The sequence below is a fragment of the Anabrus simplex genome, chromosome 11 (assembly GCF_040414725.1).
Source record: "Anabrus simplex isolate iqAnaSimp1 chromosome 11, ASM4041472v1, whole genome shotgun sequence".
In the NCBI taxonomy this organism is placed as follows: Eukaryota; Metazoa; Arthropoda; class Insecta; order Orthoptera; family Tettigoniidae; genus Anabrus; species Anabrus simplex.
This window is the reverse complement of record NC_090275.1, coordinates 122152206-122177753: the sequence shown is the minus strand read 5'-3', so window position 1 is coordinate 122177753 and position 25548 is coordinate 122152206. Positions and strand designations below refer to the sequence as shown.

At 39.6% G+C, this 25548-nt stretch overlaps 1 protein-coding gene across 2 annotated transcripts in view; it reads right to left on the bottom strand.

The window, feature by feature from the left end:
• Nucleotides 1-25548, bottom strand: part of LOC136883180 (ATP-binding cassette sub-family B member 10, mitochondrial) — a 199887-nt gene that overhangs the window by 54274 nt on the left and 120065 nt on the right. The window lies entirely within an intron of this gene.

The window sequence follows — 25548 nt, the reverse complement described above, 5'->3', positions numbered from 1 at the left end:
AAAAGAATGAGACAAATACAAACCCCATGGCAATGGCCCATCTCTAGACTGTGGGCACATACTAGTGAAATACAAGCCTAAAATAAGTTGTAGATGTTTTCTGTGGTAAATTATTGGATCTTGTACTTGTGGTACACTGAAAGAATCACTTTACCTCAGAGGACATGTCTCTTCCATTGAAACCTACTTCTTTCCTGGCTGTACTGGGCACTCCCGAGCTTACACGCCTGACTCGAAGAGAGTTCCCTTCCTCTGTTCGGAACTAGATAGCTTTAACCAGACCGAACCAGTAGAGCTCTACAGCACAAAGTTTCTCGCACAAGCTCATTGCTCACTTTGTTGTGCCAACCTTCGCAGCATCCGCATCATGCATCTTCTGTCCTGCCCAACACAGGATTGTGGTTTTGTTCAATCTGCCCTTCAATTCTACTGGCATCCTGATATCATATTGAACACCAGTAAGAGATGGCCATTTAATCCAACCAAGATTGATGCGGTACTTTCCATATGTGTTGGTGTGTTGTTTGAGTCATCAGTCCATAGACTGGCTTGATGCAGCCTCCATGCCACCCTATCCTGTGCTAACCTTTTCATTTCTACGTAACTATTGCATCCTACATCTGCTCTAATCTGTTTGTCATATTCATACCTTGGTCTACCCCTACTGCTCTTACCATCTGCACTTCCTTCAAAAACCAACTGAACAAGTCCTGGGTGTCTTAAGATGTGTCCTATCATTTTATCTCTTCGTCTTGTCAAATTCAGCCAAGAAGTAAGTATTAATAACCACCTAATCGATACTTTATTAATGCCTCAGGCAAAATTGAATAAAATTAAAACTTACAGGACATGTTTCGACCACTTAGTGGTCCTCTTCGGCTGTATAAATAAAGAACTGAAAAGAAAAACATTATGACAATAAGCACAAATACAAGTTCTCTGGAGACTCCTTTGATAAAAATGGAGGTCATCAGAATAGGAATCTTGCCTCTCGTTCTTGTTTGGAAAAGATGTTTATTCTGCGCTGTCTAGAGGGTCTGTCTTTGAGCGCGACCTGGTGAAGTAATAATGTGATACAGTTTGACCGTTCATGGTAAGCTCTGGAGAGAAGGGAAGTAGAGTTTTATCGTCATCTAAAATAACATGTGAGGGAGGAGGGAGATTGGGCTTTCCATGAACTGTCACACTGTATCACACTGTTACTGCACCAGGTCGCGGTCAAAGACAGACCCTCTAGACAGCGCAGAATAAACATCCTTTCCAAACAAGAACGAGAGGCAAGATGACCTATTCTGATGACCTCCATTTTTATCAAAGGAGTCTCCAAAGAACTTTTATTTGTGCTTATTGTCATAATGTTTTTCTTTTCAGTTCTTTATTTATACAGCTGAAGAGGACCACTAAGTGGTCGAAACATGTCCTGTAAGTTTTAATTTTATTCAATTTTGCCTGAGGCATTAATAAAGTATCGATTAGGTGGTTATTAATACTTACTTCATGATTAAACATCGATACGGTCATGAAATGGACAACTTGTAATAAATTCAGCCAAATCGATCTCCTCTCACCAATTCAATTCAGTATCTCTTCATTCCTTTATTCGTGATTCGATCTATCCATTTCACCTTCAGCATTCTTCTGTAACACCACATTTCAAAAGCTTCTATTCTCTTTCTTTCTGAGCTAGTTATCATCCATGTTTCACTTCCATACAATGCCACGCTCCATACGAAAGTCTTCAAAAACATCTTTCTAATTCCGATATCAATGTTTGAAGTGAGCAAATTTCTTTTCTTAAGAAAGCTCTTCCTTGCTTGTGCTAGTCTGCATTTTATGTCCTCCTTACTTCTGCCATCGTTAGTTATTTTACTACCCAAGTAACAATATTCATCTACTTCCTTTAAGACTTAATTTCCTAATCTAACATTTCCTACATCACCTGCCTTCGTTCGACTGCACTCCATTACTTTCGTTTTGGGCTTATTTATTTTCATCTTGTATTCCTTACCGAAGACTTCATCCATACCAATCAGCAACTTCTCGAGATCTTCTGCAGTCTCAGATAAAATAACAATATCATCAGCAAATCTCAAGGTTTTGATTCCCTTTCCAAATTTCTCTTTGATTTCCTTTACTGCCTGTACTATGTAAACACTGAAAAGGAGAGGTGACAAACTGCAGCCTTGCCTCACTCCTTTCTGGATTGCTGCTTCTTTTTCAAAGTCCTCGATTCTTATCACTGCAGACTGATTTTTATACAGATTGTAGATAATTCTTCGTTCTCAGTATCTGATCCCTATCATCTTCAGAATCATAAATAGCTTGGTCCAATCAACATTATCGAATGTTTTTTCTAGATCTACGAATGCCATGTACGTGGGCTTGTCCTTCTTGATTCGATCCTCTAAGATCAGACGTAAAGTTAGGATTGCTTCACGTGTTCCTACATTTCTTCTGAAGCCAAACTGATCTTCTCCCAACTCAGCTTCAACTTGTTTTTCCATTCTTCTGCAAATAATACATGTTATTTGCAGGCATGAGATACTAAACTAAGGGTGCAGTAGTTTTCACACCTGTCAGCACCGGCTTTCTTGGGAATAGGTATAACAACATTCTGCCGAAAATCAGATCGGACTTCTCCTGTCTCATACATCTTGCACACTAAATGAAATAACCTTGCCATCCTGGTTTCTCCTAAGGCAGTTAGTAATTCAGAGGGAATGTCATCAATTCCAGGTGCCTTGTTCCTATTTAGGTCACTCACAGCTCCGTCAAACTCTGACCTCAAAATTGGGTCTCCCATTTCATCAGCATCAACAGCCTCTTCATGTTCCAGAACCAAATTATCTACATCTTTACCTTGATACAACTTAAAATTACTAGTGTAATATCATACCAACTTCAACTTTTTCTTCGCAAACATTTTTAAATGAAGTTTTAATTGTAAATTATTATTTAAGAACTCATAACAATTTCTCACATTGTATAATTTCACTCTAATCTTATATACATACATTACATACATTATCATTATAGACTGTTATGCCTTTCAGCGTTCAGTCTGCAAGCCTCTGTGAATTTACTAAACGTCGCCACAATCCTCGATTTGCAACTAGTGTTGTGGCCTCATTTAGTTCTGTACCTCTTATTTTTAAATCGTTAGAAACCGAGTCTAACCATCGTCGCCTTGGTCTACCTCTACTTCTCTTACCCTCCATAGCAGAGTCCTCCATTTGCCTCACATGACACCACCACTGAAGCCGGTTTATGCGTACAGCTTCATCCATCGAGTTCATTCCTAAATTAGCCTTTATCTCCTCATTCCGAGTACCCTCCTGCCATTGTTCCCACCTGTTTGTACCAGCAATCATTCTTGCTACTTTCATGTCTGTTACTTCTAACTTATGAATAAGATATCCTGAGTCCACCCAGCTTTCGCTCCCATAAAGCAAAGTTGGTCTGAAAACAGACCGATGTAAAGATAGTTTCGTCTGGGAGCCGACTTCCTTCTTACAGAATACTGTTGATCGCAGCTGCGAGCTCACTGCATTAGCTTTACTACACCTTGATTCAATCTCACTTACTATATTACCAACCTGGGAGAACACACAACCTAAGTACTTGAAATTATCGACCTGTTCTAGCATTTTATCACCAATCTGACATTCAATTCTGTTGAATTTCTTACCTACTGACATCAATTTAGTCTTCGAGAGGCTAATTTTCATACCATACTCACTGCACCTATTTTCAAGTTCCACGATATTAGACTGCAGGCTTTCAGCACAATCTGCCATTAAGACCAAGTCGTCAGCATAGGCCAGACTGCTTACTACATTTCCACCTAACTGAATCCCTCCCTGCCATTTTATACCTTTCAGCAGATGATTCATGTAAACTATAAACAGCAAAGGTGAAAGTTTACAGCCTTGTCTAACCCCTGTAAGTACCCTGAACCAAGAACTCATTCTACCATCAATTCTCACTGAAGCCCAATTGTCAACATAAATGCCTTTGATTGTTTTTAATAATCTGCCTTTAATTCCATAGTCCTCCAGTATGGCAAACATTTTTTTCCCTCGGTACCGTGTCATATGCTTTCTCTAGATCTACGAAACATAAACACAACTGCCTATTCCTCTCGTAGCATTTTTCAATTACCTGGCGCATACTGAAAATCTGATCCTGACAGCCTCTCTGTGGTCTGAAACCACACTGGTTTTCATCCAGCTTCCTCTCAACGACTGATCGCACCCTCCCTTCCAAGATGCCAGTGAATACTTTGCTTGGTATACTAATCAGTGATACCTCGATAGTTGTTGCAATCCTTCCTGTTCCCTTGCTTATAGATAGGTGGAATTACTGCTTTTGCCCAATCTGAAGGTGCCTTACCAACACTCCATGCTAATTTTACTACTCTATGAAGCCATTTCATCCCTGCCTTCCCACTATACTTCACCATTTCAGGTCTAATTTCATCTATTCCTGCTGCCTTATGACAATGGAGTTTATTTACTATCCTTTCCACTTCCTCAAGCATAATTTCACCAACATCATTTTCCTCCTCCCCATGAGCTCCCCATGATGATTTCCTTTTACACTGAGAAGATGTTCAAAATATTCCCTCCACCTCTCCAGTGATTCCCTGGGATCTATTATGAGTTCACCTGAATTACTCAAAACACTGTTCATTTCCTTTTTCGCTCCCTTCCTAAGATTCTTTATTACTGTCCAGAAAGGTTTTCCTTCTGCTTGACCTAGCCTTTCCAGGTTGTTACCAAAATCTTCCCATGACTTCTTTTTGGATTCAACAACTATTTGTTTCGCTGTGTTTCTTTCATCTACATACAACTCCCTGTCTGCCTCGGCCCTTGTTTGGAGCCATTTCTGATAAGCCTTCTTTTTACTTTTACAAGCTGCTCTCACTTCATCATTCCACCAAGATGTTCGCCTTTTCCCATCTTTACACACAGTTGTTCCTAGGCATTCCCTTGCTGTTTCTAATACAGCATCCCTGTATGCCACCCATTCACTTTCTATATCCTGAACCTGCTTACTGTCTACTGTTCGAAACTTCTCACTGATCATATCCATGTACTTCCGTCTAATTTCCTCGTCCTGGAGATTTTCTACCCTTATTCGTTTGCAGTCAGATTTCACTTTCTCTACCTTAGGCCTAGAGATACTTAGTTCACTACAGATCAGATAGTGGTCTGTATCATCGAAAAATCCCCGGAAAACTCGTACATTCCTAACAGATTTCCTGAATTCGAAGTCTGTTAAGACTGGATCTGGTACCCCTAGCCTCCCATGTGTAGCGGTGAATAGCCTTATGCTTGAAGAATGTATTCGTAACAGCTAAACCCATACTAGCACAGAAGTCCAGCAAACGCTTCCCATTCCCATTAGCTTCCATATCTTCCCCACATTTACCCATCACCCTTTCGTATCCTTCAGTTCTATTCCTAACTCTCGCATTGAAATCGCCCATTAACACTATTCTATCCTTGCTGTTGACCCTGACCATGATGTCACTCAATGCTTGATAAAACTTGTCAACTTCATCCTCATCTGCACCTTCAAATGGTGAATACATGGACACAATTCTAGTCCTAATTCCTCCAACTGACAAATCTACCCACATCATTCGCTCATTTACGTGCCTAACAGAAACTATGTTCCGTGCAATGGTATTCCTGAAAAAGAGCCCTACCCCAGACTCTGCCCTTCCCTTTCTAACACCCATCAAGTACACTTTATAATCTCCTATCTCTTCCTCGTTATCTCCCCTTACCCAAATATCACTTACTCCTAGCACATCCAGATGCATCCTCTTTGCTGACTCAGCCAGTTCTACTTTCTTTCTTCCATAAACCCCATTAATATTGATAGCTCCCCATCGAATTCCATTTCGTTCGCCAAGTTTCCAAGGAGTCCCTCGCCTGTCAAATGGGAGTGGGACTCTGTTACTCCCATAGGTCCGAGGCTTGCTTAAAATGTTCTGAGCTCAGTCGATTCGTGAAGCAAGATGCTACCCTACTTGCACATAGTCCAAGTGAGGATCTCTCCTCTAAAGGGTTATATTCTCATTTTATATTTTTTTACCATGACAATCAGGATCCTGATTTTTATCTTTGAGTATGAGTGTAAAAAGGCTGATGATGCCCTTTTAAAGGGCAAAACACGTCCCTTCAAATTTTAGTTTAATAGGATGTAAGTCCTAACTTTGTAAATTCTATTGTATTGAATAGGTTGATCCTAATAAATTTTGGTAATATCTTAAATTGATGTACATTTCAATACGGACCAAATATGAAATTTGTATCATGTAACACACAGCAATGTCGGAGCCTTGAAGAATAACGCTGGCATCAAGGATGAGTTCAGGGAGAGGGTCCGAGCCAATCTTGCAGATCAGAGGGAGGTCCAAGAAGGCACTACTCTTGAAAATCTATGGGGAACAATTCAGGATGCCATTACGAATGTAGCGACAGAATCTGTACAGTTCCAAGAAACAGGCGTAAGATCCAAGTGATTCGATGTGGAATGCAAAGAGGCCATCCAAAGGATGGCCACATGAAGGGTCAAGACCTTACAAAGATCAACAACGTCAACTGAAGAAGACTACCATATGGCGCAAGGGTAGAAGCAAAGACGGTGCTCCGGAGGAAGAAAAGACAGTGAGAAAAAGAGCAGCTTGAGGCCATCGAGGAGCTGTGTAATAAGGAAGAGGTTTGTGCCATGTTCCAGGGAACAAGGAAAATCAAGAATGGGTATGAGCCCAAAACCTCATACTCCAAGGACAAGAAGGGTCCTTTGGTTGGAGAGGAGAAGAAGATCTTGTCACGATGGGTGGAGTACTTCGAAGAGCTCCTGAACTCTGAGGAGGCAGAAGCAAGGGTGCCCGATCAGGCGACAGCTGACGAGCATGAGCCAGTCCCCGAAGTGACAAGGAATGAGGTGAAAGAGGCGATTAACCTCTTGTGCAATAACAGAGTGTCAGGAGAGGACGGCCTACCAGCACAGCTAATCAAGTATGGGGGAGACGAGTTTGTAGATAGCATGCACTCCCTGATCCGATCTGTATGGGAGTATATAAAATTAGCTTCATGGTCTGTATCGCACTTCAATAGATTCACAACTAAGTATTTATTTATTTTCCACCTAGTCGATACAATGATTGCCTAAGGCAATTTAATGGTTAAAAGTGGTACATGTTTCATATATTATCAACATCTTCAGCCTCATCTTAGGACACTTCCTCTAAAGCATTACTTTGTCAATTTATGTATTTTTCATCTAAACAGTGTTATGTGGCTGAAGATGTTGATAATATACGAAACATGTAGCACTTTTAACCATTAAATTGCCTTAGGCAATCATTGTATCGACTAGGTGGAAAATAAATAAATACTTAGTTGTGAATCTGTATGGGAGAGCGAGGAGATGCCAAGGGACAGGAGCTCGGCCCTTATCTGTCCCATCTAGGAGAAGAATAACAAGATTACCGAGGAATCTCACAACTTAGTGTGGCCTACAAGATCTTTTCGAAGGTGCTGGCTATGAGGCAGCTGGGAGACTTATCAGTATGGGTTCCAACGCAACAACAGGCCGCATACTAACCTTATGGCTCAAACATTCACCAGCTCTACATTGACTACAAGGAGGCTTACGGCAGTGTGGACAGGTGTTGGAAGAGATGCAGGTGCCGACGAGCCAAACTGAAGATCCAGGGCCAGCACTCCAGCGAGTTTTGAAGTGTAGAGAGGCTTGAGGCAAGGCAACGCATTGTCAACCATTCTGTTTAACCTCTGTCTGGAGCATGTTATTCATCAAATACCACTGATCCCAGGGGGTACCATTTGCAACAGAACTCTCCAGTACCTGGCCTTTGGGGACGATGTTGTCCTACTTGGGAGAAGTGCGAACTATCTGACGGAAGCTCTGCAACACATGAGCGAGGGATCACAATATCTGGGCTTACAGATTAATTTTTTTTCTGCTAGTGGCTTTACGTCGCACCGACACAGATAAGTCTTATGCCGACGATGGGATAGGAAAGGCTTAGGAGTTGGAAGGAAGCGGTCGTGGCCTTAAGGTACAGCCCCAGCATTTGCCTGGTGTGAAAATGGGAAACCATGGAAAAGGCTTCAGGGCTGCCGACAGTGGGATTCGAACCCACTATCTCCCGGATGCAAGCTCACAGCCACGTGCCCCTAACCGCACGGCCAACTCGCCTGGTGGCTTACAGATCAACTAGGACAAAACCAACTATATGGTGAAGAGCCGAGACAAAAGAAGATTTCAAGGCGTGAGAGGTCTGGAATTTGCAGGTAACACCAACGAGAGAGTAACATGACTGAGGACAACAAGGTCAGTGAGGAGATAGAGGCTAGGGTGGCAGCTGGGAGCAGGTGTTATTTCACCTTCCAGAAGTTACTGAAGATTGCAAGACTGTCGAGAAGATTAAAACTCACCTTGTACCGGGCTATAATCCATTCAGTTGTGCTGTATGCGTGTGGGAGAGATGAAGGAGAGTGGCGCATCAGGACCAATGAAGAAGTCTATGCCCTGCATGGTGACCTCGACATAGTCGCAGAGGTATCTGGGGCACATCCTAAGGACCGAGCAATGAAGATGATCCTGGTGCAAACGAAGATGAGGAAGACCAAGGACACGTCTTGAGAGAGATTTGGAGTTGTTAGGGATCCAAGACTGGAGAAGGAGAGCTCTGGAACGAAAGGAGTGGACGAAAGCTGTTGGAGAGGCCAGGGCCCTTCATGGGCTGTAGAGCCAGGAGAGCGAGTGCTTCATTCCTCAAAGCCTTTCTCCACATCAATGAATAACATATGCAAGTTCACTGTGTTTCTCGATGAAGATCATGTCACTTGCTGACGTACCCAATGTGATGCCCCACTGATTACACTGGATGTTACTTAAACCCTTGATGCAGTCTCCAATGATGCACTACCAAATTTTGAGTATGAAGTGAATTTGATGCCTCGGTAATTAACACATTCTTGGATATCACACTTTTGGCTGTAGATGGGCACCAGGAAGTTTCGATGGAATGTTCTGGCATTGGGAATCCAGCAAGGATCATGATGAACATTTCTTTCAGCACCTAGAACTTTCCATAATTCAGCTGGAATATGATCAGGGCCAACGACTTTGCCATTGTCCATCTTTCACACGGCTACTACTATATCAAATCTACTAAGTCAAGTAGGCCAGATGGGATTCCTCCTTATATAGTAAAGGGCTGTTCAGATATATTAATGCAACCATTATGTTACACATTTAACCTTACAATAGATAGAGGTGTGTTTCCAGAAATGTAGAAAACGTCAAGGGAATGCCCGATATATAAAGCCGGAGATCATTCAGATGTACAAAATTACAGACCCATTTCCATAATATGTCTCTTTGTAAAAGTTTTCGAAACAATTATTTATTTACGGATTTTTAATCACGTTAAAAGCTACATTTCAACTTATCAGCATGGATTCTATCCTGGTAGGTCAACTATCACAAAACTATCAAATCTAGTTCAAGATGTGGCTAATGCTTTAAACAGTCATAAATCCATTGATGTGATTTATATGGACTTCGAGAAAGCGTTTGACAACATTGATCACAGTGTGCTTCTTAGAAAACTATTGGAATTTGGATTTAGCAATCCTATGCTAAAACTATCTCCTCCTATTTACATAACAGATATCAGTTTGTCACCTATCATCAGACCACATGTTTTTTGTTCAATGTTAATTCAGGTGTACCTCAAGGTTCAAATTTAGGACCACTCTAGTTTATATTATTTATAAATGATTTGCCAGATGAATAAAATCACATTTAATATCAGCAAATGCTTCATGATGACTTATTCTACAGTGAATGATCCTTTTCAGTGTGAATACTTCATGAATGGACAGAATCTAAAATGAGTCGAGTCCGTAAATGACTTAGGAGTTACGATGAGCAGTAACTTATCATTCAGTGCATATATTGAAATAACAGTAAATACAGCACTGAAACAACTAGGTTTTATCATACAAAATGGGAAGGACATAAATAACATTAAGACTTTATGTGTTCTCTATAACTCATTCGTGAGGTCAAAATTAGAATATGCATCCGTTATATGGATGCCAAATTACAAATCATATATAAATAAAATTGAAGAGGTTCAAAAGAGATTCTTACGGTTTATTTATTACAAGAAGCATAATCAGTCAGCATATAGGTTGAGAATATCATATAGTCACTTATTAGAAGTTGAGGAAATGTATAATAAAATAGAAGATATAATTAAGCTAAACAAAGACAAAGATAACATAATCATAATAGGAGACTTCAATACTGTGATTGGCAGCAATATTACTAGAAAAGTTGCTGGCAGATTCAGTCTATGACGAACAAATGAGAGAGGAGAATGTATGATGGACTTCTGTGAAGAACAGGACATGATCATAAAGAACACTGTATTTGACATGCCTATTAGAAAACGTTACACATGGAAGGATTTCGGAGATAATAACAGATAGCAAGTTGACTACATTCTAGTTAAGAGGAGGTATAGAAATCAGGTAATGTCATGCCATAGCTATCCTGGCTTAGACATCGACAGTGACCATGTCCCAGTATTAGCAAAATGTTGAATTAGGCTGAAGAAGTTTAGGAAACCAAGAAGCAAGAAATGGAATTTAGAAAAGTTAAATGATCCATTAACACAAGTAGCATTTGAAGAAAAGACAGACACGATCATGTACAACAACTGCAACGAAACAGATTGGGACGCTGTCAAAGCTTCACTTACAACGGCAGCAGATGAAGTGCTAGGAAAAAAGACACTTGAACCCAGGAAGAACTGGATGACTGAAGAAATACTAAATATCATTCAGGAAAGAAACAAAGAACACCGGAAAAATACTCCAGAAGGAATGATAAACTACAAGAAACTAAAAAACGTAGTTACACAGAAGTGCCGAGAGGCGAAAGAAAGATGGATGAATGACATTTGTAAAAGCATAGAACATGATATGAAAATTGGAAATGTTGACAGAGCATACAATCAAGTAAAAAGAACACAATTCAAGGCTAAAATGAACTCCAGTGTAATAAAAGAAACGGAAGGAAGTCTGTTAATAGAAGATGAAGAGGTAATGAAGAGATGGAAAGAGTATTTGGAGGATCTATATAATGGAGAAGAAATTGACAATGTAGATGAGTACATCATAAAACAAGACCAGGTTTCACAAGATGAACTAGGTCCTCTCAGAGTGAGAAGTGAATTTGAAACAGCACTTAAACAGCTGAAAAAGAAAAAGGCTCCTGGAGCAGACAAACTGCCTGCTGAACTGTGGAAAAACTCCAGAAAAAGGATGAAGGATGAAATCTTCAAAATCACCAGGTACTGCTATGAAAACGGAGATATGCCAGAGAATTTTGTAGAAAGCAAAGCAGTACTTCTGCACAAAAAAGGAGATTCAACAGAATGCTCCAATTACAGAATACTAAGTCTTGTTTCACATGCAGCAAAAATATTCAGATGCATATTAAAAAACAGAATCAAAATGAAAATTGAGCAGAATCTAGATGATGATCAGTTTGGGTTCAGGAAAGGAGAAGGAACGAGAGAAGCTATTATAGCACTTTAAACCATCTTGGAGAGAAGACTAGAGCTTAACAGAAATACATATATAGCTTTTGTAGACCTGGAAAAAGCTTTTGACAATGTTCAGTGGAAAAGACTGTTCAAAATTATGAAGGACATTCATTTGGACTGGAAAGACAGAAAAGCAATACTTAACCTCTACATCAATCAAAGAATAAACATCGAAAGTAATGATAAAGTATGCAAGGTGAGGATCAGGAAAGGAGTAAGACAGGGGTGTTCCTTATTACCATTTCTATTTAATCTGTACATTGAAGAGGCCATGAAAATTTTAAAATCAAAAACACCTGGCATTAAAATAAATGGAACAACTGTACACTGTATTAGATTTGCCGACGATATTGCACTGATCATGGCATTGTATAAGGAATGTTGTAGTTGCGTGCAAACACAAGTTGGCAGGACAAGTTGGTTCAAAATAACTAGTGGGCTGAGACAGGGAAGTGTTCTATCACCAATCCTGTTTACAATAGTAATGGATGACATCATGAGAACAGCAAAAGCAACATATGGAGGAAGAGAAATGAACATGATGTTATTTGCAGATGATATTGTGATTTGGGGAGAAGACGACAGGAAGGTTCAAGAACAGTTGAATGTGGTGAATGGGAAGATTGAAGAATGTGGATTGAAAATAAGTGTAGAAAAGAGTAAAACTCTTGTTATGACTAGAGGGGAGAAAGAAGGGAAAGGTCAGATTAGACTTGCAGACAAGCCCCTGGAAGTAGTGGAAACGTTTAAATACCTGGGGAGTGAATTAATGGAGAATGCTCGACTGGATGCTGAGATTAGTAAAAGGATTCAAGCTGGAAGTTGTTTCTATCATAGTGTAAGAAATATGTTATGGGACAAAGATGTGCCAATGGAAGCAAAGGATACTATGTACAAGATGTATTACGTACCCATAACAACTTACGGAGCAGAAACTTGGACAATGACAAAGAAGGATGAGAGTCGAATACAGGCAGCCGAAATGAAATTCTTGAGGAGTATGATACAGAAGAGTAGAAGAGACAAAATAAGGAATGAGAAAATCCAGGAAGAAATTGGAGTGGAAAAAATGAATGATAGAATAGAGAAGAGCCGACTAAGATGGTTTGGGCACATAAAGCGAATGAGCGATGAGAGAATGCCAAAAAAGGTGATGGAAATGCAAATCCAAGGAAGGAGAGGCTGTGGACGACCACGATTGAGATGGAAGGATACCATCCAACGCAGCATTATAGAAAGAAACCTGGACTGGGACACAGTGTTGGAGGAGGAGTGGTGGAAAGACCGAAGAAAGTGGAGAGGAACCATATTTGCCCCTACCCGGCTACAGCTGGATAAAAGGAAATGATGATGATGATGATTGCACTTCAGGCTGACAATGAGAAGAACATGCAGATCATGCTCAACAAATTAACATCCATCTTAAAAGATTTCCAACTTAGCATTAATGTACATAAAACTAATGTTATGGTTGTAAGCAAATCTAAAATGAAGCCAGAGGCACAGCTCAGAATTGGAAATATTTTAATAAAACAGGTGTACAAGTTCTGCTACTTAGGATCAGTTATTACCGATGACAACAGATGCACTGTGGAAATAAAAAGAAGGATTTCCCTGTGTAAGAAAGCCTTTGAGGAGAAGAAGCAGCTCTTGACTAATAAATCCTTAAATACTGAACAAAAGAAATTGTTTATCAAAACATTCATTTGGAGTGTGCTGCTATATGGCTGTGAAGGATGGACTCTCTTGAAGGAGGATGTGAAACGACTAGAGGCAGTGGAAATGTGGCTATGGAGGAAGATGACAAGAACTAGCTGGATTGAGAAGAAAACTAATGAAGCAGTGCTTAGAGAAATAAACACCCAGAGACATTTAATAACGATGAAAAGGAGAAAAGCGTCAGTTTTCAGTCACATTCTCCGGCATAACGACTTCATAAAGAACTTGTTTGATGGCAAGGTGATGGGAAAGAAAGGCAGAGGGAAACCACGGAAGAAGATCATTGAAGAGGTAGTTGAGATGATGGGATGCCAAGGTTATGGAGAGATGAAAAGGATCGCAGAGAGAAGAGATCAAAGGTTGTAGCGACAAGGCAAAGCCTTTAGATAATGATGACGACTTATTAGAAGAATTTAGCTACAATTCATTAAGCGCTCGCCGAGAATTATACCAAAAACTGTTTCTACACAAAATTAGAAAATGGCATTATAGATAGATATCAGATATCAGCCAGAATAAATTTTAACGTAAACAAATCTAACTTGAGTAACTGGACGTACTTTTACAATCCCTTATCCAAGATAAAAATTTGCCATTAGAAAGGATGTGTAGTAGGTTTAATGACTTATTCAGAAACCACGACATAGATCTCTCAATGTCCCTAACAGACTTTAAAAAATATGTCTAGTGATTTTTGTCGTGTGTGTCCTACGCCGCCTGAAAGCTCTGCAACCCGCCTAGCATCGACGTTTCTGGAAGACCACGAGGTGTGAACTGCAGCGTGCTGACATAATCGTGTGACGTGTATAAATTGGGCGACGTCTTCTCCCCTCTAGGCACTCCGCAGTGTCCAGCGATCAGACTACACCGTATGTCAGACACGGAGGTACCCTTTTAAAAAAGTGTACTGAACAGGTGGACTAATTCTGATCGGAAGGTCTCACCTCAAGACATCTTTGCCTCAAGTTATCCTGCCTCCCGTATCACCAACATACATCCTGCCTAGCATTCTGCTACTCATGATCTTTGCCAAAAGTTTCCTTCAAGTTCTCAAGCTTCTGCCTAGCATTCTACTACCACGAACTTTACTCCAAGTTCCCTTTATAATTCTCCAAACTACAGATAGTCATCAGCTATCACGAACATTCATTCCTTCGGACATCCTATCTTATCAAGATAGATATCATTGTACATATAGCTGCCTCTGTGGATCAGCGGTAGAGTGTCGGCCTTCGGATCCCAAGATAGCGGGTTCAAACCCGGCAGAGGTAGTCGGATTTTTGAAGGGTGGAAAAAAGTCCATGTGACACTCCATGTCGTACGATGTCAGCATGTAAAAGATCTCTGGTGACACATTTGGTGTTTACCCGACAAAATTCATTAAAATCTCAGCCATAGACACCCAAGAGAGTTTCGGTTTACTCAGTCTGCCATCCAGTGGGGGCCTAGAGTAAAACGGAACGTCAAAATTGACGAGCAGACAGCCAGATGGCGTCAAATTGAAATGTCTGCACATGGTAGCTGAGGCCATACGATTATTATTATTTATTTTATTATTGTACATATAAGAATCCAAGTGTATAAGTTATAAGCTTATGTATAAAATTATGTTGTTATTTAACGTGTACTGCACTGCAAGCAGCAAGTCAAATTTCGTTCATTTTTTGTACATACTGTGTGAATATTTACAAATTAATAAACTTTTATGTTGTGCTTTGTATACCATGATTCTTGTATACAACAATTTTCTTTAGTGAATATACTTAAGCAATCTCAACAAATAGCATCTCATAAACAGAAAACAGAATTCATTACACTATCTCTTTGTCAATAATACAAATGGAATTCAATTGTGTATAAACTTCGAGAAATTATTTTTACACTGTTAATCGTGAACCTGACCTGTCTGCATGTGTGTGTACCTGCTCATAAAGTTTTAGTTCTTCCTACTTATGTAATCAGGAGCCAGTAATTGCAGCACTATCTAATCCTGATCTGTATATAATCTATTGTTGTTCTTGTCATTTTTTCTTCTAAATTTGTTTATTATGATTTTTCAAAATCTGTTGATAATTTTTTGTGATCTTTTTCTGTTTTGCAATATGTAATATTGTACTATATTTTGTAATGCCTGTTGTAATTGAAGTGCAACTCTGTTACAGACATGTGTCATAAGTAAATAAAATATTACAAGGGGTTACTTCAGGCACAGGCCCCTCAATTGGACATTGTGAAGCTACTTTGATTCATGGAAACTCATTTTAGCAGCCCTTCAAAATACTTCCTTCAGCGATTGTTAATGGCTTTATCGTTAGTCAGTAATGTTCCCCGATCATCATGGATATACTTGGACCTTGTGACTTTGTAGATCCGCTGTACACCCTCCAGTGCCTCTATGTCTTCATAGAGGTCTTGCTGCGCATACTTTTAGCTATTGCGACGACTCTCTTGGCCTGCTTTTTGAAGGCCTTATATTCTGTCTTCAGGTCTTGTCCATTCTGGTCATCTTTCTCTTTCCACTATGCGTTAAAAGTGGTCTTTTTCTTCTTCAGTGCCTCCTGGACATTATATTTCTACCACCAGGTTTCCTTGTGTATTTTCAGTCAGCCATTATAAACTCCAAAGAGATGTCTTGCCCTGCTGGTACAGTACTCCTGGAATCTCTGCATGTTCTGGACAATAAAGACCCCCAATATCATCAATAAGTTGGTGTGCTGTCTCTTAAGCCACTTAACCTTTGTGGTTGGTCTGACTGTTGTTTAATGGCCGCCATAGCTGGAACTCTCTGACCAAAGGCTCTCCTGGGATGACCTTGCGCACAACTCTCTCTTCCACCTGATGAGGTCTTCAGCTAATTCAGGTGATCAGATTGACTGTGGAACCTTCTTGAAGATGAATAGCTTTCTTGAAGTTGAGAACACTGTCAATAGTGATGACGAACTATGTGAGGATCTGCACAGACTCTCAGCACATCAGCTTCGGGTGGGAGCAGAGTTAGTTTGTTCGAAGCTCTCAGAAGGTGGTGGAGTGAAAATTAGGCAAGGTACTGTGATGTCAGAACATCTACAGTATGAGAGGAACTTAGGGTCAGCATAAATAATCGTTCTGTGAAAGGACACAGAAAAAAATGCCAAAAAAAATGACTCTGAGCTTCACACGCAATGTAGCAAGGGCATATTTGCGGACCTGTGCTATACAAGCAGGGAAGTCTTTTCATGAGTGTTGACTGACTAAGGGATTTGTCATCACATCAAAACAAAAGGCTCACAAGTCCAACGTGTGGTAAGGCAACCAGGAACATGTGTTCAGAAGCATTTCATGCACATTAGAATGCGTTGTGAAGAGCATGGAGGGTGGTAGATACTGCATGGCATCATTGTTACTCTTTATTCTCCAAATGTCATTACTATGGCCCTTTTGGTCATGTAGTACGTAGCTAATATCTCAAAAAATGGTTTTGTGTAAGTAAAGGTAAGAGAATGATGACGGATGAACTTTTTCAAAATGTCCAAGTTACCCATCCCATTCACGTCCACTGTTGACATATGTCGACATGGAAAATCTTGGCGCGAACAGTTTGGAAAACCCTAAAACCACATTTCTGTTATTATCCTGATTGTCAGAAACCATATTGTAAAACTATAATGAAATATTCCACAAGAAATTAATCTGGGAAGATCTTGTTCTCTTCTGGTGGCAATTGCTGCAGTAGCTGATCGTAGTCGATCAGAGCCAGCCTGCGGCACAGATCATTAGGCGTTCACTCTTCTGATGAGAAGGTTGGCGAGGAAGAATCCTTCACCATTTCGTAGTACTGCAGAACAGCTCATAGACATGGTCTTTTCCCCACACCACTTTGTCTCCTGCACTGCGCCTTTCTACAAAGTCGGTCATTTCAGAGGTCCTTCTGGCGAGTGTGTGTCAATGTTCCATGTGCTGGTTATCAACTTTGTCCCACTTTCCTGAAGAAACCATGAGCATTATAATAAGAGTGTGATGCCTTGTGTTTTACTGTGTGCTACTATTTACAGTTGGAAAGACTTCCCGTTTTCCTAAATAAAAACCCTATACCAAGGTGACACTTGAGCCACTCTGTACTACAAACTTGGCTGAATGCACGGCCTCTGCCCAAAACAGAACCAAGATCATACGCCATGGTGAACTCTGTGTAGACAGTTTCAATCTTACCGATGCAATGACTCGTAATTGCCTCGCGTTACCCACAGTAATTTTTTCCTTACAATCTGGTTTGCGCTGCACCAACACAGACAGGTCTTATGGCGATGCTGCGATGGGAAAGGGCTGGGAGTGGCAAGGAAGCTGCGGTAATTAAGGTAGCCTTGTGTCTGGACATATACTGGTCTGAGAAGGAACACCTGGCTGCCTGGTGTGAAAATGGGAAACCTCGGATGACCATCCTAGGAGTTTGAACCCACTATTTCCGAAATGCAAGCTCACATCTGCGCACCCATTACTGCGCAGCCAACTCTCTCGGTCACAATAGATCTGAGACTCTGGCGCTCCCCAATTTCGCTCCCTATATAAGCCAGCGAAAGATTCTGTAAAGTACGCCGCAATTTTCACTTGCAGATCATTTCAGGGACCTTCTATAATGTTGGCCAATTCCAGCACCTTTGACATCGGGCAAATCATTATCGCATAGGTCAACAATTCGCCGGGACTATCGTTTTTCTCTCTGCTCTGCTCACTCTCGTAGTCCAAATAACGCTGTAGCGTACCGACAATCGAACACAAGGACGAAGAAACAGGTGACGACAACACCGCAAACAGTTTTGATTGCCACTACTACCACAGGAGAGACTAGAGGCCATCCCAGTGCGAAATCATGCCAACTATTTAGGCCTCAATCAAAACATAAGATATAGGACTGGGAAGCAAAGAAATCTGTGCAAAACCAAAGGTCAAAAGAACCTTAATAGAGGGCAGATTCAGAGGAATAGGATAGAGCAATTCATGTGAAATACCATGAAACACCATAAATAGTTTAAACCACATAAAAATAGAATAAATAAGAATATTTTAAAAAAGGAGAGTAACACCCAAAAATAATTCATTAAATAAAAACAACAAAATTAAACTAAATAAATTAAAGAATAACAAGACATCAATTCTTTCACTGAAACAATTTTAAATCACAAATAGTTTAATAACTTTTAAGAAAATTTTGCACACGAACTGCAGTTCCTTTCTAATGGTCATATGACTATACCAGTTTGAGAGCAATCAATAAGTATGATTCTAAAGAAAGAACGGGGTACCCCTTTTAGTAGACATTTTCTACTCGAATACTGAAATGCATAACAATAACAAATCCATTTAAAGGTCACACCAAAAATAAAATAAAGAAAATAAACCAGAAGGGAAGGTGAAACATCTCAAAAAACTACAAAACACCGTGAATGGCAGAAGGCGAAGGAGGAAACCAGAAAATTTTACAAGTCAGCGACATACCTAAACACGACACATTTACACCAAACATTTTCACCAAATCACATCACAAATTAAACCGAAGAAATATTGTAGACATCACATTCCTTAAATCATATCGACAATGTTACTTAATCAATCAATCAATACACCATACAAGCGTCTGATCCACAACGCTTCCTGAAAGACAATGAACTTGTAACGGTGACGCAATGCGTATCTAATCTTATCTTATCAATACCCATCATCTTGATACAACAATAACATAACCGTTCAAGATGATGCAACAACAAAAATAGCAAGAATAAAAGTTACAAGAAACAGAATAAATCCGTAACGTTAAAGAAAATGAAGCCCCAAAAGGATAATAGCACCTTCAATATTCTATAGAAAATAAATGAGTTAGCTAAGAAACTTATTAATTAATTAATTTATTTATTTACAGAGTTTACGCCCACATTGGAGCACTTAAATCAGACTACAACAAATTTGTCTTCCTTTTCTTCTCCCGAAAAGTCTTGAGTCTGGTTGACCTGGCTGCCCTCTCCGCATCCGTTATAACATATTGTTTCCTCTGTACAGTGGTCAGAGGAAGCCTGATGCATTTATTCTTCAAAATACTTTTCTCGCCTCTGTTTTCTATGGTTTGCATGGTAATATTCAACTCCTCCAAATCACTTTGGACTTCTTTAAACCAATTGTTTTTTGATTTACTATTCCAAAAGTAATTAAATAATTGTTTTAAAACTCTGTTATCACTTAGTCGAAATATATGACAAAAAAAGGCAATTCTTCTTTTTCTCATCGTGTCTGTGATGGACTCACTTTCCCGATAGATAACCTCATTCAGCAACAATCTCCACTGTCCATCCACCTGATGTTTCTTGTTTATGATCGTCCTGAGTACCCTTCGATCAACTCGTTGTAAGCGTTCTGTTGTTGATCTAGTATTTAGTTTAAATAATGTTTCACAAGCATAATAATCATAAACCAAGAAAATTAAGTTAAGTAAAACACATCTGAAAACGTCAAATTTAAATATTAACTATGATAATAATATGCTATTAGGCTTTAGCTGTACACAGAATGGTCTTTAACCCATTACCATACTTTGAAGGAACCTTCCGTTCTGGTACATGGAATATTTATAAGTTCAGTATCGCGGTTAGCTGGTCAGAGAGATTTATTCTGTTTGTTTTGTAGCCTACCCAATAGATGTCAGATGATATCTGAAACTATTTTCTCTGTGTAAATAGTAACTCTGAGCTGAAATATGGAAAATAAAAAGCACCTCAGTTTGCCACTAGTTGTAAACAATCATGGCAGCATCCAAGAGCAGCATGGGTGAGGTTATTGGTAACTGGCTTGAAAATAGTGATGTTGAAAGTGGAAACGATTCTCTGGAGAGTGGAAATACTTCTTCTTCAACTGACAGTGATGAAAGTGATTCCAATTTCAGTTCCGAGGTGATAGTGCAAATTGAAACTATGGGACAAAACCAGAATGCAACAAGAGCGGGTGAGAACTCTACTAATGATACTTGGAATTGGGATCTTGTTGACAATATGCCTGTTTCTGTAACATGCAAACCAATTTTTGAAATTCACTCTATAGTGAGGAGGAGGTTGGGGAATAATCCAAAAGGAATGGACGTAGTGAATGAATTTCTAACCCCACAGTTCTGGGATCACATTACAAAGGAAACCGGTGCCTATGCCTCTACATTTCTTGCTAATTTATCTGCTTCCCTTGAAACCAGTAATACTTACGAAAAAAACATTGGTTTCCTGTTACTATAGACAAACTAAAAGCTCACTTTGCTCTGTGTGTTCTTATTCTTTCGTATGTGATTCGTCAAATTTATGTTAAAGTGACTGAAAAATAATTGGTATGTAAGGGAATATTTCCTTTCACAAGTAATGATAGGCCAAAGAATTAAATATAATACCAGACAAAAGCACTTAATTACTGAGACAGAACTAGCAAAATAGTTTCCTTCATTGACATTTTTGCATTGGAACTTATTTTAGTAGAAATTAATTTCTGGTATCCTTTGCGAGATGTGGACTTATATTATCTTTAAAGTGGTTGGAAATCATGAACTGCTCCCTTTTCCTACGTATAAGTGTGAGTTACTACTCATTTGAAACTTACTTATGCGTCTACCCTGTACCGGGAACGTCGCTACGAGAGAAGTCCGAAGTATGTTTGATGAACTTCGCGCGAGGTGGAAGGTTGGCAGTCCGCCAAACGCAGTGACGTACCCAGCGAGTAACGTGGCCGCCGAAAGCCAGCTATACGCGACCATATATGGTAATGTTCCAGTTTACCCTCAAAAGTACATTTTGCGCTACTTTATCGCTATTTCGACACTGCCATCTTAAAAACCATTACAATTAACGTAATCTGTCAAGATTTCAACTTCTAGTTGACAGTCTTCGAAATCCAAGTATTGGAACTTCGGTATTTTCTCTAAGTGTTGTGTCGGGACTTTATCATATTCTTGAAGTGCCTGATTGGGACTTTGTTATTTTCTGCGAGCATCGCGTTGGAACTTTGTCATATTGACACATTGGAACTTTGTTATTTTTCGTGTGTCGTGATTGGACTTTGTTATTTTCTTCAAGTGCCATATAGGAACTTCGTTATTTTTCTGAAGCGTCTCATTGGAACTTAGTTATTTTCGCCAAGTGTCGCGGTAAGACTTTATTATTTTCTTAATGTGACATACTGGAACATTGTCATCGGAACTTTATTTTCTTCGAGTGTCGTGTTGGGACTTTAATATTTTGACACATCGGAACTTTATTTTCTTCGAGTGTCGTGTTGGGACTTTAATATTTTGACACACTGGAACTTTTTTATTTTTTTGAAGTGCCACATAGGGACTTAGTTATTCGACGACGATTGAAAGGACTTTGAATTTTCACGAGTGTTGTGTACCACATGGAACTTACGTTTCGAACTTATTCGAACTTGTATTTTGTGAATCAATTTCTGGAACATTGAAATTTTCCGAGCGTGTAGGATGAACTTGTGCCTTACCAACATAAACTTTCAGGTGAACGATATGACTTGTCTTCCCAAGTGCCTCATTGAATTTACGTCTTGTAAAGACTGTGAAACTTAGGGGACGTTCAACATTACGTTTAATTGTGAAATATGCAATACTTTCCAAGTGCTGCACTGGGACTTGTGTTTTGATTCTTATCCTCATTAAAGACTGTGAGAATTCAGAATACACATGTCGCATTCCCAGAAAGCCCAGAACTTTCCAGTATTTTGAGTGAATCCATAATTTATGAAGTCAGACTTTTCCTTTCAAATATCATTTTCTTTAATGGCTATTCATTTCGCCTACTGACAGAACAAGACAGTTTCCGAGTGCTATTTATTCAGTTCATTGCCAATGTGTTTTAAATCTTCAGAAACTATGCATTAAGAACTGTGGTGACTATAATCCTCTAGAACATTCCAATTTACAGTAAGCTTGCATTATGAACTTGCATTTCTACCGGTACAAAGTCAAAATCATCTTGTCCTTCGAGTGATTATTCCAGAACGTTTTGATTTAATATCTAGAGTGCAGTAACCATAATTAAAAGGTCATATCTGTTCAGACAGTGCCATGAATGTGTGGAGTGCCGTGCAGAAAACTCAAATGTGAATTACGTCTCAAATCGAACCCAGGAACGTGTGCCAATCTTCGAGACATTCCAGAACTCCGAGACATTCCAGAACTCCTCATCCGAGCAGGTGTGGTCCCTGCCCAGGCGATGTCCAGCGCCATCCCAGGACTCGGAGGTCACCAGCCATGACACTTCCATGCTGCTGTACGAAGGTGATATGAACTTGCTTTTGATGATCAATAAACTCAATTTATCAAAAGGATCTCTAAAATTGATAACTATACCCCTCTCTGTACCAACTCCAATGATACAGCCACTCCCTCAGGATAAGATCCATGCTCGTTAATTTCATATCAAGCGCCTTAAAGATATGAAGACTTTTTACGGGTACAACCCGAAGCTATGTTGTGACGGTAAGCTTCTGTCAGCTACTATACTCTACCGGAGATAGATGGAGTTTCCTTGCCTAGCTGTAGACCATTGCGCAGCGCTCTGACGCATCCTTCCCCAGGCGTGACTTGCCAACTTCTTGTTACTGAAGCGAGCAGAAGCCTGGCTGCTGTGAACACGGAGAGCGAACGGACGCCTATTTCACGGTTCACGGTGAAGCACGCTTCTAACATGGATCCGGGTTAATCTTGTGGATTCTAGGGGATTCATTCCCCTCCTGAAGTGCCTTTCTTCTCTTGACCGACTTTTGGAACATCACCGATGTAGTATTTATATATTAATTAATTTAATTAACTTTCTCTTCTGCCTTCGGTGTAATTATGGCCTCAGACTTCAACTACACCGCCAAGACTGTAAGTCTGAAAAAACTGTCTACTTCATATCTATTATGATCTCGTCAAAGTGCGTGTGCTGTGTAATTTGGTTACGTGGAAAATCTTACCTGAAACAACAAAATCGGGAATTTTTCGGGACTTGAGTTCGCGAATTATAATATGATTACTAGTTCTACACGTGTACGTTGGAAATCAGTTCCCAAGGATTTGTATTGTACGGTTATGAACATTTCAAAATTAGAATCCTTAACAAAATATTATTGTAATATTAATATTATTATTCTTTTTTTAAAATTGGTGATGCCTTAAGCCTTTCTTAAGGGGGTGTGTTGGGGTAATCGAAGGATACTAAGCGAGGCAGTATTCATACGGTTTTACCTTGCGGTTATTTTCCAATTCTGTTTTATTCAGTTTTCTTATCTCCCCTGGGATCTTGCTATTCTGATTTTTTTCTGATCCCTAATTTGCATTGTTGCGTCCCTAATTGGGATTGGCTCTACTCTTCCTAGGGTGAACGTTGCCAGGGTGATTATGTATTGAATGTTGGCGGAGAATTAATTTAATGTTTCTGGTGGGATGTTGTTCTGTGGATTGCTGATTTTGCTTGACCAGCTTTTGGGCAGATAATGTGAGTGTGATTGGGTTAATTTTAACATATCACTGTTAATCCTTGGGATAGTATATTTCTGATTTTTGCCCGATTTATTTGCGGGATTTTTCTTGTTTCTCTCTATTTGTAAGTGGGTGTGAAAACCCTTGTGAGAACTCCTCGCTTAGTACCTTAAGAAGATTTTAAACATGCCTAATGTATTTCCCAAGAAAAGAAAATTATCAGTTAACATATGAATTCAAGCATTAGATTTCCCGAACCGATGACTTGTAAAGGCATCAAAGATTGTTATTTATTTGAATTCCATGAAAGGGGGCTAGGTTAGCTTATTAAAGTTATTGATATTGGGTCCCAATTAGTAAATGTAGGTCTGATTGATCCGTAGGGTAGATTGTTAATTTTTCTTTATTAAATTTCTATTTTAAGTTTAATCCTTGTTGATGTTCTGTTTTCTGGATGTCCAGAGTTTTTCCTATGTTATTAAATTTGTATATTTATTTCAAACTATCTGTGCATGTCTGTCTTGTGGACATTTTAAATCCATACAGTGACAGTTTTATTTTATTTCCTTCCACGGGTAGTGGTCACCTGGTCTACCTACAGTAAGTATTGCATTTTTTCTTGTGTTGTGTTTTTCTTTAAAGGTGACATTAGCTTCCACTTGTTTTCTTTGCATTGCTGTAATGTTTTGGTTGCTGCCAGTGCAGGCATTGTAGGGATTGGTGTTCGCATGGAGACCACAGGTTGGTTCTTGTTTTAAAGGCTTCAAAGTACATACTGAATATCAACTTGGAATTTATAGGGGAACACTTTTAAACTACTTCAAATATTATTTCAATCAATGAATGCAAAATTAGAAGCATTTTCACAAAATATCACAGGAACTAACAACGCATCACCTTTGCAGTGTATAGCCAATAATGAAGCCAGATATGTTTGAATTTGCGGGAACTTCTTGTGCCAACACAGTCATGGTGGACGAGATATCTTCACAAAAATATGAGGTTTTCAAAACTTACCAACGAAGAGGTCCATTAATAATCCTTAGAGGCACCCGTTTATAAAAATTAAATAATAATACAGTGGAACCTCAGATTGCGAGTAACTTGGTCTACGAGTGTTTTGAAAGACGAGCAAATATTCTAAATAAATTGTGACTTGATAAGCGAGTGAGGTTTCGCAATACGAGCATCACATGTACGTACGCTTCCACCTCCCCTGTGCCTTTGTTTTCCCCTCCCCCTGCCACTCTCTTTCCTGGGAAAGAGTGTGTAATCATTTCCCGCGCTGGACTTCAGTTGGCGTGCCTCGCTCGCATAGTCAACACCGTACGAGTGTGCATGTTTTGTTTCTGTCATCTGTGATATAACTGTTCTGCAACGATGGGCCCTGTGAACGAAAAGAAGGCTAAAAAGGAATTCAGTTGGAAGAAGGAGATGATTACAGTGGATGAATCTGTTAAATGACAATGCAATGTCACATTTTCGTGAAATCCTCAAAAAGAGGCAAAAGCAACAGTCATTAGACAGGTTCCTCGTTAAAGTTGCACGAAAAGAAAACACTTCCAATGAGCCAACCGATAGCAGTGATTCCGTTAGTGAAATTCGTGCTACACAGTAACTCTTCTCATGTCATCTCTCGTCTCCCTCACACCAACAATGATTCTATTGTAAGGTAAAATGCAGTTTAGTT